Raw genomic sequence first — 16,602 nt, 5'->3', positions numbered from 1 at the left:
TGTGATCCAAGAGGGATCCTGAGCCCTGGGTGGGTGCAGGGGATGCCCTGAGAGGGCTGCTCCACACCAGCCAAGGCTGGCAGGAGGAAGGACAAGGACTGGAAATTGGGAATGTGCTGGAAATGGATTCATAGAGCTTTGCAAATAACTCTAGATACTTTGGAGAAATAGAACTGTGAAAGATGCATTGGAATGAGACCCATAAGGGGTGATTTTAGATGATTGGCTTTAAGGCATTTACAGCATGGGGTGGCTAAAGCTGACAGGCCAAGAAATGCTTATAATGTATTGTAATTAAAAAATTGTTGGCTTCTTATTGTGCTGGCATGAATTCTAACATCTGTACTGTCTCACCCTTCTCATGAGACTCAAAATGGAATAGAAGTTTTTAAAACACCTCTCAGTTGCCCCATCTCTGGGTCAGAAAAAGGCTTAATCCAACAGGAAAGCTTCTCTGCCCAGAGTGAGCAGATATTCCACTGTTCTTCATTAAAATTATTGAGTTATTAATTCCACTGTTCTCCATTAAAATTATTAAGTTATTAATTCCACTGTTCTCCATTAAAATTATTGAGTTATTAAGGTTTAATAAATATAAATAGCCATGTCCTTCTTTAACAACTTTAACATTAACCACTGTTTAGATTTTGAGAAGATGGCTGTGTTTCAAGTCAGGGAATAACTTATAGACTTTTTTTTTGTATTTAAATTGGCAATTTGAGAAGAAAACTTGATTATGCGCTGTGTGTTTGAGTGTATTGGAGAAGAACATGTCAATGTGAGCTAAACAGAGGTACAATTTCAGATTCATTTTATTACAGAGAATGTTTTGGCGCATTTAGAACAAAATTATCTATTTTTCCCTTTTTATGCATTAAATATGTTTTTATTTTTGCTACAAGCTCCATATGAACATTTAAATTCCCTCAAAGTCACTTCAAAGTCATTTCACATGATCAGCTGTATCACGTTGCTTGAAAATCATGATGTAATCCTGGGCCTAAATGAATTTATTTGTGATTATTTGTTGCTTATTAATGAATTCCTTCTGCAGTTCATGCTCTTTCCTAGAACTCATGTATGAGCTGTTTTTACCAGTGGGTAAAAGGAAGAGATAGAGAGAAACATTAATCCATTTTATGACTTTAATTACTATTAGAGGCCTGCTTTGCACATGGCAGATGATTTGTTAGAAATTGATTTTATTCCTGGATAATTGCCCTGCACTCCAAACAAGTCGCACACGCAGGGATTGATGCATTTGCATCTGCTGGATATGCAGCAGACAATTCCTACAAACCCAGAACAGGTTAGGAAAGCAAAATGTTTGCTGGAATAGTAATCAGGATTTAGGAAAGTTTTCCATTCCTGGGTACACTAAAGAACTTGAACTTGCTATTCTGGAGGAGTTCTGGGTTTTTAGCAGGTAAACAGGGTTGTCTACTCCAGGGTGAGAGCAGGAAAACCTTGACCTTCATGGAAAAATGCAAATTTGCACCAGCTGGGAACCAGGACCAAATCTATTTGGCAGAAGAACTCTTTAAATTTATCTGGTTTATGATAAGAATAATAATTTTACTTAGAGTCTCCTAATACACAGAGAGGTATATTTAGGATGCACTTATTTATGTATGCAGTTATTTTAAATAAATCTATTCCAAAATTCAAAAACGTGAGGGGCTGTGAACGGCCAGGACTGGATATAAATATTTAGCAAGAGATTTATTTCTCCTGGCAGTGCATTTTTTTTTCCAGAGGCAGAACTTCCTTTTCATTTCTGCTTTGTTTCCTCATCCATTAAACTGGACACTGCAATCTAACAGGATTTTCACCTGTTGCCTTTTAGCATCAGCTCTCCAAGGAGCCTCTTTTATCCCCTTCTATTCAGTGCTTGCATTTCCACTCTCTTTATGCACCAAAATATGTTGTTGGAATCACAGAGAATAATTGAGAGGAGACAATGCCAAATGATCTGGTTTAACACAGAAAAGAAAAAGTAAATTTAGCACTGCTGTCTCACCCCAGGCCGTGAGGAGCACTTGGCAAAGTCCCGATGCAAATGATTTTGCTGCTTAAGTGCCCAAATTACAACAGGGTGCTGGGGAATTATTCCAATTATTCCCTCACCACCACGGTCCTGAGCACCCAGGAAAAGTGCAGGGAAAACTCAAAATTAACCAGAGAAATCTCCAGAGGGAAAAATCCTGAGGGTTTCAATGATGTTATTGCGAAATATATTTCATATATTGTGAAAATTCCATGTTTAGCTGGTTCTACCTCCCTTTTCATCCCCCTGCTCTGTATTTTCCTTTCCAATTTTACGTCCTATTTCTGTGTGCTTCCCAAGCAGTTCCTGCACCCTTAATCCATTTTGTGCCATTCTGGTGGCACAAGAAGTGAAATTTCTCTGGTTTCATTCCTGCATCAAACTGTTTGTTGTAAACTCTTACAGTTATTGATTCAGCAGAATTGAAGAATATCAAAATCTGTCTTTCCACAGCAAAGGGGATCTTTCCTCATTCTCTTATCATTCCTTCATCCCTTATCAAAAGCAACTTTTTGCCTTTTGGAGCCTCTACCAAAACACATGATTTCACCAAACTTCTTACAAAGGTTGTCCTTTGTTTTAAGACAAAACCACCGCATTTAGAACATTAAAAAAAAAAAAATGTTCTGTCCCAAGAAATCCATGACTGCATTATCAAGGAGTCACACTTTCATTTTCCACATGGATAAAAACAAAACAATTCAACATCCCAAATTTCCCCTTCCTTTTTTAAAGTGCCCAAGATAAATTGCCTTCAAAACTGGAGGCTGGTGATTTAACACTGCTAATATTCCAGAGCAAAGCAAGGATTTGTTCAAGGAAAACGTTGAATTTAAGGGGTCTTTGGAATTTAAGCTCCCTGCTTCGGGGTCTGTCTAATGCCAGCTTTGTGGAATGGCTGTTCCATAGCAGAAATTGCTAATTAACAAATTTTCAGGTGCCTTCTTTGCTGAAGGATCACTCTCATATCAGCTGCAAAAGATGGATTTAGGTGTCTTGTTGAATTTGGGTACATATTGAAAGGAAAAAATAAATCCTTTGATTTATAGTTTGATTGGTAAACCTGAACAGTGAAACGCCGTGGTTACAACTCTCCTTCCTCTCTGGGGACTCTTTCCATGGGACAAGGATCTAAAATATTTAACAATAAAGTTTCCTTTTCTAGTCTTTCCTTCAGCTCTCAGGAAGCTGTGCTGGTTATGCCCCATTTCAGGGAGGTTCAGACCAGTTTCACACCAACACTGACACCAGTTCAGAGCCACCTTTGGAGCCTTGGCCAATCCCAACCTGCTGCTCCCCCAGCACTATCAAACCCATCCCAACAGCTGCAGAAAAAACACTGTAAAAGCCTCATTTTCAGCTCACATCCCTGCAAAGCTGCTCCATCATCGAGTTTCTACACATTTCCTTGGAGCTGCAGTGGTAAAACCCCAAAATAGAGTTTGGTCTCTAATGGGCTTTAAAGTGCTTCTGGTTTAGAGGGAGAGACTTTGAGGAGGATCCCGTAGTGAAGTGTCTGCACTTTGTCAAGCTCATCACACCTTCCCTGGAGTTCTGCTCTTAATAATGCAGATTGTTTCCTGGATACTGCAGCTCTTCCCCAACTCCTTGTCATGCTCGTGTCTGATTGTGCTCATAAATTCCTCTAATAACTCCTGCTGGTGTCACTCTGTGTCACTCTGAGCCTTGGCTCGCGCTCCCTCTCGCAGCCCAGGCTCTCTTACAGGTTCACCAGGAGTTTAGGAGATGGAATGGAGATGATAAGGAGGAGATGGCCCTGCTTTTCAGCCTTAAAAACATCCATTTACTGGTGCTGATCTAAATAATGGACTATTTCTCTTTTTCCCCTGACACATAAAACAATGTTGTTGCCTCATAATGACACAAATCCATTTTTTTTCACCAGTTCTGTGCTGAGAGCAACACAGGGATTATTTCTATTCCTCTCTTGGTCTGCTCCTCTCACAAAAATCTGTCATCCTTTAAGGGAAATAGCAAGTTTGGGGTCTGAAGGGATCCACTCTGTGGCAGTCACATTTTCTGAAAAATCTCTTCACCCAGGATTTTTCTCTGGGGAAGCTGAGAAGCCTCAGAGAAAAATGAAAACAAATATTGTCTCATTTGCTTCTCCTGTGTTGTGTTCATGTGCAATGTGTTTGGGGATTGTTTACCCACAGGTGATTGTTTCATTTGGCTCTGCTGTGGGTTATTTTCACTCTTTGGCCAGTCAGGGCCAAGCTGTGCTGGGGCTCTGGAGAGAGTCACGAGTTTTCATTATTATCTTTTTAGCATTCTGTCTGTATCCTTTCTGTATTCCTTAGTATAGTTTAGTATAGCATTTTCTAATATAATAAAGTATCATAAAATAATAAATTAGCCTTCTGAGAGCATGGAGTCAGATTCATCATTCCTTCCTTCATCACAATACCACTCTCTTTAGCTTTTCTTTCTTTAATAGACAAACCAGTTCTCATCAGAGTGCAAGTTCATCTCCCCATACTTCAATTCCTTTACCCAGGCAAATCCCACAGCCACAACTGTTCTGTGTGGTGGGGAAATCACCCAGGAATTAATGGAGATAATAACATGCAAGGGCTGCTCCAGCCCAGGGAAAGGGAACATCCCACTGATTTCAGCAAGATTTAGATCAGATTCCCCAAGATTGGAGCTTCACTTAACTTATGAGACAGCCTCAAATTGGCTTTTACTCTGTGTGTATTTCAGGTCAGTGCACTTATACTTCAAGCAGGACCTACTGAGTAAAAGCTCCTTTAATGTTTGTGTGCTTGGCTCCAAAAAATAAAACATAAAAAAGAAAGGTCGCATTTGCTGCCGAGTTTTGCTCCTTTGCTTTGAAATTACACCGGGAAAAATGATGTTGTGTACAGGCCAAAGGATATTGCAGAGAGAAAAGTTGTATTAGAGAAAGAACATCTTAGTCATAAGCACCAGCACTGCAGTGAATTTCCTCACTGGGGTGGGGATCATTCTTCCTGAGAGCTTTTCCAGCCCTCCTGATCCAAATCACCAAAGCCAAGCTGATCTCTATTTGAGCAGCCCCCAGGCTGCTGCTCAGAGCTCCTTCCCTTCCCTCCATTACTCACATCCAGCGGGAAATTCCTGCCAGGAAATAACCGGAGTGTGCAGCTACACCTGAACATCTCTTCTACACTCATTCCCTGTCCCAAGCTTTATGCCCTCATCATTTTCCTGGATTACTTTTTATTATATTATCCGATATTATCGACTGTGACATCCATGTGGCCAAGCTGGGCAGCCACAGGCTTGATGGAAATAAAAGCTGTCCCCTTCAAGAAGATTCCAGGCAGTTTGTTTCTGTTTCCTTTGGTCTCATTAGGCTGCCACCACAAGATTAATGGTTTGGGTTAAGAGTAATTTAGTTTATGGCACAATAGGTATGAAAGGTTATTCCTTCTTATGCCCTCCTCACATAAAACCTCCCTTAAAAAAAGCAAAGTCTTTATGTCTCAATAAACAGAAGCCACAGAGAAATTGTGTAACAAATTACATATTGGATAACCATCTATAAAATTTTATTGGCTTATGAGGTTTGCATTGATTTGAATTTTACCCAAAGCATTACTGCTCCTCCAAAACACTGAAATAAAAGCAAAACAGAAACATCCATTAGGGTTTTTTTTTTTTAACAGTGAAACACCTGTGAGGAATGTGAATTCCTGGGAACAGCCTAGAGATGCCCTGTTCCTGCCCTGAGTGTGGCTCACAAGAGATCAGCTCTTCCTGCTCATTCCAAGCCCAGCCTGGGCTGGGGGTGTCTCGGAGTCTCTGTGGTCAGGATGACCCCAAGATGTGTCAGAGTCTCTTTTCCCAGCCTGGCAGCTGAAGAAGGAGTCAGGATTCTTCTGTTCTGCTTTTCAAGGTTGTTTATTTGCTGTTTTCTATAAAATTCTTTCTCTGACTCACCGAGGTCTTTCCAGCAGGTCGGGTTCAGGCACACTGCCTGCCTGGTGTTATTTTTTTATACTAAAAACTACCTGTACATTATTTTCAATAATTTTCCAATACCTATCACCTATGTTAGACAGTGAATTTCTACTCTAAATCAATCCAAAAGTGCCACCATCACTTATTGTGTACATTATTTACAATAATTTTCCAATACCTATCGCCTATGTTAGACAATGAGTTTCTACTCCAAACCAATCCAGAAGTGCCACCATCACCCAGAAGATGGAGGCCAAGAAGAAGAAAGAAGGACAAAGCATGCCAAAATCCCTCAATCTTGGCTTCTGAACCCCCATTCTAAAAACTCAAAATTCTACTTTTCTATCTCATAACAAACTAACTATCATTCTACTTAAACTTTTGTGGCTTGTGAGTCCTAATATAAAGTTGGTAATTGTTTTTTCCATGGGCTAAAATGGAAGGCACAGGTGTTTTTAACCCTGTGCCAAGGTCTCTGTGCCCCTGTCAGGGTCTCGAGTGCTCCAGGGCAGCCAGAGGAAATTCCTGGGCTCTGACAGGAGTGCAGAGTTAGGCTGGGCTTTAGAGGAAAGCAGGAGTTTAACCCACAGCTCTGGGGCTGACTGATGCAGTGAGACCTTCCTGGAGCATCTCTTGCACCTTTGGCTGTGCAGGGCTGGCACTGCATGGTCCCTAATTCCCTCCCACTCTGTGCTCTCTCATTTTATATCCTCACAAACATTTTCTCACCTGCTTTTTGTTCCCTCAAAGCGTTGCTTTTGCCTCTGTGGATTCTAGTGAGAGGTTTCATGGTTTACTCACACTCCAGTGAGCCCAACGGGGCCCCCTGGTTAGTCAGGGCTGGGCTTTTATTTTTGGGTATTGCTGCTGCTGCTTCCCTGGCTGCTCAACCCACCCCCTCAGCATCCTCCAACAAAGCAGTTTCCTGCTAATTCCTTTCAGGGCTTAGCTGGATTTGGAATCAATCTTGCTGAGAAAGTCAGCCAGACAAAGAGGTAAAATCGTGACAGGCTTAGTCATTTTTGTTTTGCCTGAATCAGTGAGAAAGGTGCTTTCCTTTCTCAGCTCTTCAGTTCAAATGTAACTTTCATTCTGCTAATTTTTGACAGAAGTTTGATTTTGGGGCTGTCTCACCTATGTCTTCCAAATCAATCCCGTGAATCCCTAACCCAAAGTTTAATATCATCCATTATTCAACACCTTCAGTAGGACTAACTTAAAATGAGTAATCTCTGAGTAAAGCTGTGCAATTAATGCTGAAATACCTCAAGTACAGAGGAATTCCAAACAGCACTCCCCACAGCTTTCCTCAGAGCATCCCAAAATGCCTCTGAAGTCTCTTGTTATCAGCATTTCTCTGAGATTCGTGGTAGATCCTGGCTCACCTTAGTGGCCATTTTGCATTAAAGTGAAAAAAATATTTTTCCTGTAAATTCAGTTCCACACCAGCTCTTCTTCCACTGAGCTTTGCCCACTTTGCTCTATCATTTTTATCTCTCTTTAGTTTGCCATATCAATTATTCCATAGGTGCTGCTCCCAACCTCAGCCTCTCCTCACTCTCACCATGGAAGGGTTTTTCACACCCTGGACTTTCCCTTCCCCTTGATGTATTTTTTGGGCTGCCTTTGGACAAATCTCCCACTTTGGCTGGCAGCCTTTCCATTCTTTGTAGCTCCAACAGGCTGTGTTTTATTTGGAAACATTGCATTTACTGCATCCTAAAGTGGTCATTATTGTTCAGCTGTGCTCACCACTGCTCCCCTTTCCCTCCCCTCTCTTTCCAGCTGCTTTCCCAACTTACCCAGCGTGTCCAGGCTCACTCATCCCTGCCTGCACCAGATTCAGCACAGTTATGCTTCTTCCCCCCAGCTCAGTGTCCTCAGAGGAGTATTTAGGTTAAGAACAGTTTATTCCTGGCTGGAACTGCAGCAATTGTGAGCAGGTTCATAAGCCAGGATTCTCCTTTGCTCCAGGCAGCTGAGTGAGAGCTGAGGTGATGGAGTCAGACCTGGAGAGGGGGATGGAGCAGCCCTGGCACCACGTCTGGGGCATGGCAGCAGCTCAGGGGGTGGATAATCCTATTAACAGGCAGGAAAAAAATTATGGAAAAGTGGCCAAATGGAGCATTAAACACCCAGCTCTGTGTTTGGCACACAGGGAACAGGAAGGGCTGTGCGAGACCTGAGCAGGAGCTTCAGGGAGCCCCACATGAGCAAGGGGTACTTCACAGAATCCTGGGATTCTGAGCTTGGAAAAGCCCTCCAGGATCAAATCCCAGGATTCTGAGCTTGGAAAAGCCCTCCAAGATCAAATCCCAGGATTCTGAGCTTGGAAAAGCCCTCCAGGATCAAATCCAAGGATTCTGAGCTTGGAAAAGCCTTCCAGGATCATCCAGTCCAGCCTGTGCCCAATGCCCACCTTGTCCCCAGCCCAGAGCTCTGAGTGCCACCTGCAGCCCTTCCTGGGACACCTCCAGGGATGGGGGTTCCACCTCCTGACCCTTCCTCACCTCCAGGGATGGGGGTTCCACCTCCTGACCCTTCCTCACCCCATCTCCAGCCTGGCACAGGTGATTTTCCTGGCAATTTTTGCACAGAGTTCAGCCTGACTTCATCCTGATCAAAATCCGCTTGGTACTTAAACAGCAACAAGAAATATTTGGAGCACATTCAGCTCTACAAGAATTCTCTCCTTTTTTTAAATAAAAAGGAGTCTGTTTGTTTCTTTTTATGTAATTTTTTTTCAGAGAATCAGAGAACACTTTGAATTGGAAAAAAACCATAAAATAATCTTGTCCCAACTCCCTGCCATGGGCAGGGACACCTTTAGCCCAGGTTTTTGCAAAGGAATTCATGAATAGCTGTTCCTATTTCAATGATGCAGGAAATACAGATTTTCCTTGTAAGATCCCTCTGACAAGCCTTTCCCCTGTGGCTCTGCCCTCACAGACAGATGGGAATGCAGCTGCCCAGGCATTAGAGTTTTATACCAAATATTGGCATTTATTTGGATTTTGGGGTGGGAAAATTGAAAATACAAACCTAACTGATGGATTTGGTGGAATAGAGGAGCCTGAGCATGTTCAGGAAAGAAATTAGACCTGCACCTCCAGTGGTTGTGCAGTCACACAGGAGAGGAAAGGGTTAAAGATAATATTTATGGCTTTTAGCTTTGTGTGATAGCTCCAGAAAGGGCTGGGTGACCTCTGTGGAGAGGCTGCAGCAATGTGTCACCACTAATGATATCAGTGCTAAAGGAAAGGTGGCAGTTTAAGTGACTTTAACAGGGGTAAAACCTCTAACCCGCTGAGCAGCCCAAGTGCTCCCTTTAAACCAGCAGCCAAAACAATTTCTGGGAGAGAAGTTCCCTCTCTGGGGCCTGCAGAGCTTCCCTGCTATTGCCATCCAAAGGAAAACCAACCCATCAGTGGGGAAATGAGGGAAATGATGGGAATGGATCAGTGTGAGGAGAGTCTGGATGTGCAGTGTCAGGGACAATGACAGTGCCATGGGTAAAACAGCTCCACGGTTATCCCCCTCTGTCACTTTAGGATATGAAAAAACACAAGTGCAAAACCACTGTTCTCAAGGTGAAGGAAAAGGGAAGTTTATTTTCTGACTCCAGCATTTATAGATTTCCAAGAGTGACAGTGGATTGGAGGGTGACAGTGCCACCTCTGCAATGGCACTGGTCAACCCAACGGTCCCTCAACTCTGTCCTCCTCCATAAAGGAATGCAAAACAATGAGTTATTTACAGAAAGTGTGTGAGAAAGTTCCTTACAAGAATGTCAACATCAGAAGGCTTAGAAAATCTTAAAAAACCAGGGTGACACCCTTCTAAAGCATCAGGAGCAGTGGAACAGTGGCTACCAGCTGATGGATCAGAGCAGGGAAACTGAGGCACAAGGTCATGCTGTGGGTGCCCAGTGTGGCTCTGTGCTGGCTCTGCTGTGGGAACCCAGGACATCCCTCTGGCTGTCCAGGAGTGCCAGGACCCTGCCAGGGGGCTCAGAGACCCTGGCACAGAGCCCAGAACACCTGTGGGTTTGATTATGGCCCGTGGCGCAAATTACCAACCTCAGATGAAGATCAGCAAGCCATGACATTTTAAATAGAATATTAGTGAAGTTATCATGGGGTGGAAAAGTAGATTTGGGGGTTTTTGGTATGGGGGTTCAGGGAGCAAGATGGAGGGAACTGGACGTGTCCAGCCTTTCTCCTTCTTCTTCTCTACCTCCATCTTCTGCTGTGATGGTGGCACTTTTGGATTGGTTTAAGAGTAGAAGCTCACTGTCTAACATAGATGATAGGTATTGGAAAGTAATTGTAAATATTGTACAGGTATTTTTTAGTATAAAAAGATAACACCAACCTGGGGGCAGGCAGAGTGCCTGGAACTGTCCTGCTGGATGGATCTTGGCTGGACAGGAGAAAGAATTTTATAGATAAGATACAATAAACAACTTTGAGACTGAGAAATGAAGAGCTCTGACTCATTCTTCAATCATGGGGCTAGGAAAAGAGACTTTTGAACTTTTCTCAGGGTCTCTCTGATAAGCTAAAGATCCCGAGACTCTGTGGAGAATTTTGGGTTTGTTTTCCTTTCCTTGGCTCCAGGACAAACCCCTTGGAAGGTGCAACACCCAGGGAAAGGCAGGAATTCACAGATCCACTGCTCACCAGCCCAAATTCTGCCCTGACTGAGGGTTTTCAGCTGAGGGTGGGACTCTGGGTAGTCCATGTGACACAGCTCTCTCATTTAGCTGATAAGAATCTCCACTTTATCTGGCTTCCTTTCCAAATGGAGGGAGTACAATTTCCAGGGAGGTTTGCTCTGGTCCCGCTGCTTTTGTAATTTCATGGTAGGATTATCAGAAACTGCTGGAAGAGATGAAGTTGCAGAAACTTCTGTGCTTTTAATCCCCATCTCTCTCACCAAAGGCACCGCTCCTGCTCTGCACACACCAAACTGGCTGAGGGAACGTCTGGGAGAAATGGATTTGAATGGCTGAAGAGCACCAGGGTTTCAGAACAGTGCCAAGCATTCTGTGATCCAGACAGGCCCATTCCTGATGTCCTGAGCCCACAACAGACCAGGCAGTGGGAAAGGTGTGTTTGAAGCAGAAATAATCACTAAATGTCTGAAAACTCATTCATTTCAGTGAGAAACTTGGTGCAGAACTGTCACAGACATCTTTTATGGAAAATCCTTTCCTTAGGATTTTTCCTCCTGAGAATCTGAAAGGCCTCAGGAACAAAATGTAAACATTGATTATCTGCTGCTGTGGGATGCAACAGGTGCATCTGGGATTGGTCTCATGTGGTTGTTTCTAATTAATGGCCAATCACAGTCAGCTGGCTCGGACACAGAGCCCGAGCCACAAAACTTTGTTATTCATTCTTTCTTTTTCTATTCTTAGCCAGCCTTCTGATGAAACCTTTTCTTCTATTCTTTTAGTATAGTTTTAATGTAATATATATCATACAATAATAAATCAGCCTTCTGAAACATGGAGTCAGATCCTCATCTCTTCCCTCATCCTGAGACTTCTGTGAACACCATCACGCAAAATTCATCCCAGCCAGGTCCTACATTCCCAGTGTGAGTCACAGGGATGGGAATTAAAATCAGGTGCTGCTCAAAGGTACACACTTGGTATTTGCACTCCTTTTTCCAGACAGTCTTGCCCCATTTAATAAGAGATAAGTTTAGTAACAGAATTTTAATAAAGGATTCCTTGCAGGCGTCCCCACAAAGAGGGATTTGGGATCCTCATGCTTTGGTTGCAGCCATGGGAGAGCTGAATTCATTACTAAATAGAAAGTATTTATATTTTTTCTGAAGAATCTCATTTAAAAAATGGATCTTATTGGTGATCACATCAGGGTGTGCTGAAGAGAAGGAAGGATTTATAGTAGGAAAAGTAGGCAGAGTGTTTTTATTTGTTTGAGCTGCCTCAGGTGGAGCTGGATCAGAACCCCAGGGAGGGTTTTTGTGTACCTGGGTCATTCATGTTTGGATATAGCCAATGAATCAGTTCCTGGGAAACCAATTCCACTCCTTTCCATATTATTATGTTGTGCAAAGAGCAAGGACAGAACACAGCTCCTCTCATCATTCTGATGTTTTCCATCTCTTTTAACAAGAGCATTACAGCAGATGCTGTCAGGAATTTTAATAAAACAAACTGCTTTTCTGACTCACTTGGTCCTTTCCTTCTGGTCTTCACAGGCTAAAAATACATCTGAGGGTGTAAGTGAGGGAAATTATTCTTCTTCCCCCCAGCTCCTTCCTCCCATCCCTCTCTCAGTGCTCCCCTCAGCACTGCATGCTCTGGAGTTGGAACTCTTAGAGGAAACCCAGAACACAAAAACCCCAAAAATGAATAAAGAGATGAGATCAAATAATTAAATTTCTTGGGTTGGAAGGGACCTTAAAGCTCATCTCACCCCCATGGACAGGGACACCTCCCTGCTGCTCCAGCCCCAGCGTCCAACCTGGCCCTGGGCACTGCCAGGGATCCAGGGGCAGCCACAGCTGCTCTGGGAATTCCATCCCAGCCCCTTCCCACCCTCACAGGGAACAATTCCTGATTCCCAATATCCCATCTAAACCTACTCTTTTCCCAGAGGGAGCCATTCCCTGTGTGCTGTCCCTCCATCCCTTGTCCCCAGTCCCTCTCCAGCTCTTCTGGAGCCCCTTCAGGAAGGGCATTAAGACAGATCAATCATTTTTCCCCAAAAAATTTTGGGAAGAATCCCCTTTGCCCTCCAGAATAAAAGCAGCAGGAAGTGCTGAGCAGTTTCCTCAACCAGCAGAAAAAGCCCCAGCTGGACCTTCTGCACCAGGAGCTCCTTGGAGGAGAGGAGACAGAGCTGAGAGCACAAAGGTACGGAGAAATTCCAGCTTTTCCTCACTGCTTCTCCTCCAGCCTCTGCAACTGAGCAGTTCAAGTCCCCATGAGGGATTTTAGTGCAGAAATACCTTGCTGGCTCGTTGCTCTGTGCTGACCTGGTGTGTTTAGCACTTTCCTAGCTCCAGGTAGGGTTTCTATAGCTCTGATGCTCTGTCTCACACTTGTGTGTGGTTTTTTACTCCAAAAGATGAAGAATTGTTAAGTACAGTGCCCAGATCTATTTTAATTTGGGTTGTTCTTGTTTGCTGTGATTAGGGCACTTGAAGATGCTTTGTTCTCTTTTTAATGTGTTTATTTTTTTCCTTGAATATTCTCCACTTGTGGAAAGGCTTTGCGTAAATGAGAGACTTGTGGAGCCTGATCATTTTTGGATACAAACAGGGTCACCCACTCACCTAAATTCTGCTGTGTCTGGGGCTTTTTGTGCGTCCCAGGGATGGTTTTTGCCGAGCAGGGAGTTGTAGCTGTAAAACTGAGCCTGGATTTCTTCGTGTCTCCACTTCTCCTGGAGACAGACGAAGTTACAAATTTCCCCAAGCACAGAGTTATGGCCAGCCTGAATGCAGCCCTTGGGAAGAAGGAATAAATGACTTTTTGGGCCAGACTTGCTGGTTTTCCTCCTCTGCAAGAGCCTCCCCTGCTCCAGAGACAGAGGCTGGGGACGAGCAGGGCACCATTAAAATGGTTTTTGTGTCTCTCTGTCCCTGAGGAAGGTGAGCAGAGGCCAATCTGTGGCAAATCTCCTGCAATAAACTCAGTTTTTAACAGAAGGAATACTTCAACATGCAGTTTTGGGGAGGAAAATACAAATTTGATGCTGTTTCATAGAGCTGATCTCTCCCCACACACTCACAACATATATTCTAATGAAAATTCTCAGCTCAAACACAAACAGTGCTTTGAGCCACCCAGCTTTGTGCTTTAAGGCCCCTTGGGCACACCAGCACCTTGTTCTGTGAGGGAAATACTTGCTCCAAAGGCAAGAAATTCATTTTAGGGTAGCTTATTATGCACCACAAACCTTTTTAATAGTGGTCATAAAGCTGGAAGCAAAGGGAAAGAGACATGGCTCCTGCTTGATTTAAAGCACTTAGGTTGTTATGGATTATTTATAATTTTATCCTCAGCATGGAAGGTAAAACTTGTAATCCATGGCCAGCAGTACCTCACCAGCATCTGAAACCCACAGCTGCAAACATTGGGGGGTTTTATTTTCCTTTTTTTCCACGATAAAGTGTGATCTATGGTTGTTGCTGACTTCATGGAGGTACTGATTTGGGACTTTTTAGTGTCATAAAACCCACGAAGCAGAGACTTGTGGAATGTGAAACACTGACACAGTGCCTCTGGAGCACCACAGGCAAAGCTGGCTGATGGAGATGGGTTATTTGTGGGGATTTGTGGTGCCTGGAATTGCGAACACTGCAAGGTTTAATGGCACACACTGAAAAATTCTCTGAACTTTCAGGACTTTGTGTGGAAGTCGCAAGTCTCCTTTGTTTGGGGAAGAAAAATAAAAAGGGAGGTGGAAATGCTACTTCAAGGAGTAAATATTTGGATTTTAACTCACAACATTTATCTGCAAAGGGTTGCAGTGCTGATAAAAGGACAAGTAATTGTTATTTGCAGAGTGTTTGCATCTTGCTTGATCATTCAGCTCCATAAATGCTGCAGGAAATTGTCAGCTTGGAGCACCCTGATGGAGGAGCCCCTTCCCACATACAACAACTCTCTGAATCCCAGGATTCACCCCAAAAGCACCATGGGAACGTCTGATTTAACAGAAAGTTCTAGTCAGGCACTTGCTTCTGGAAGCACAGACTTCCCAAACTTTTGATAAAGTATCCCATCCTTTAAAGCTGTGTCATGCAGTGTAAATAAACAACAATATCCAAACTAACACTCCTGCAGGTCCTTGGGTGCAGACCCAAAGTTCAGCACAGGCTGTGAACCTGCTTTATATTTTCCTCTGATGATTCAAATGAGCAACAGGGAAAAACTTTCCTTTTAGGACTTACCTACGTTTCCCTGCAGATTTATATTTATTGCTTTTCCACCTTCAGCTGGCAGAAATGAGGTTAGGCTCTCATTACCCACTCCGGCTTTTCACATGCTGCAGAAAGTCGTTGGGAAGGGCCAGAATTAGCACTGTCATGCTCTGTGTGCCCGTTCCACTGCAGCAGGGAGCTGAGATAGCCCCAGTGATGTACCTGTGGTGCCTGTGGCCAGCACAGGCTGGGCTCTGCTCGCCTCGCCCTCGCTCGCATACAAATCCATCCCACACCTCCTTTTCTGCCCAGAACGCGCCCGTTTGCAGCATCAGCCATTTCCAGGCACGCAGGAGAAATAAAGCAGCCGCTTTTCCCCCCTTCTCTCCCCCTCATGCAAATGAAAAGCAGTGAGGAAGGATAAAAAGCCAGCCCAGCGAGCGCGGCTCCCCAGCAGCATCCACACGCAGCAGCCAGCACGCGTCTGTACTTACAGAGCAGGGACATGTCTGGGGTCTCCACAATTTCCTGCAGGACTGTTGGGAGCTCTCAGTGAGGCAGAACGGAGCCGTGTGGAAGGTCTGTGCAGCTGGGAGATAATGGAACTGTTTTCCCAGCTGGGACCACGAGCCCTTTATCCGCGGAGCGTTGCGCGGCTCTTCGCCGGTGCCGAGCGTGAAATGCGCTGCCTTCTCCACGCTGCTCCAGCCAGAACCCACACAATTAGTGCCTCAATCAGATAAACAGCTCCTGCAGTTTGTGCACAGCCCCGTCTGGAAATTGGGGATGTATAGAAATCAGCTGTGCCTGGCTCATCCTTCAGGAAAGCTGAGCGAGCGAAAGCGCAGCTGTCAGAGCGGAGCATGAAAGATTAAATGTGCTCTTGCTTTTCCTCTCGTGCAAATATGAGCTCCTGTCAGGTAATCACAAACCTCTCTCCTCAAAAACTGGGTCACTGCACTGGGCTTAGGTTTGGAGCAGGAGTGGGAATAGTTTTGTTTGGTCCTGGTCCCCACAGCCCTGTCAGGCTCAGTTTGTGGGGTGGGAGCTGTCATTGAATCCCATCCAGCCCTGAGTGACCTCTGCAAACGCTCAACTGCCCCTTCCTATGTCACATATTGAACAAATGTAAATTTAAATAGGGAGGGGAGACTTGCTTGTCTAAAGTAGCACTGACATAAATTCTGATTGTACTCCAAACCTTCTTGGATTTCCATTTTCCCTCTTGGGACTGCTTCAGCAGAGGAAAGGCAGAGCCAGGCCGGGGAGAGTCCTTCCCTTGGTGAGAAAAGTTACTTGAGTGTATCGCTGAGTTCCAGAGTGGTTTGAGTTGGAAGGATCTTAAAGCCCATCCAGTGAGCATGGGCAGGGACACCTTCCACCATCCCAGGGTGCTCCAAGCCCAACCTGGCCTGGGGCACTGCCAGGGATCCAGAGGTAGCCACAGCTGCTCTGGAATTCCAGATCCCATGCACTTCCAGCTGCTCTGGGAATTCCATCCCAGCCAGGAATTCCATCCCAATATCCCGTCCATCCCTGCCCTCTGGCACTGGGAGCCATTCCCTGCGTCCTGCCCCTCCATCCCTTGTCCCCAGCCCCTCTCCAGCTCTCCTGGAGCCTTCTCTGATGACGTTGGGAGCACCTCAGCTGTCCTGCTCTGCCCTTGGGCTGGGAAATGGGGA

The 16,602-nt window shown here is 44.5% G+C and overlaps 1 protein-coding gene across 1 annotated transcript in view; it reads right to left on the bottom strand.

The window, feature by feature from the left end:
* The window catches only part of CNTN6 (contactin 6), a 131,054-nt gene extending 115,550 nt beyond the window's left edge, over positions 1-15,504 (bottom strand). The window contains exons 1-2 of the mRNA XM_058812706.1: positions 15,415-15,504; positions 14,951-15,045 (exon numbers count right to left, since the gene is read on the bottom strand). The gene's annotated coding sequence lies outside the window, so the exon portion shown is untranslated. The remainder of the gene's footprint in view (positions 1-14,950; positions 15,046-15,414) is intronic.
* Between the last annotated feature and the right edge of the window lie 1,098 nt (positions 15,505-16,602).

Source organism: Ammospiza caudacuta, chromosome 12, assembly GCF_027887145.1.
Source record: "Ammospiza caudacuta isolate bAmmCau1 chromosome 12, bAmmCau1.pri, whole genome shotgun sequence".
Lineage (NCBI taxonomy): Eukaryota > Metazoa > Chordata > Aves > Passeriformes > Passerellidae > Ammospiza > Ammospiza caudacuta.
The sequence above is the reverse complement of the archived record's forward strand: the minus strand, read 5'-3'. Positions and strand labels throughout refer to the sequence as shown.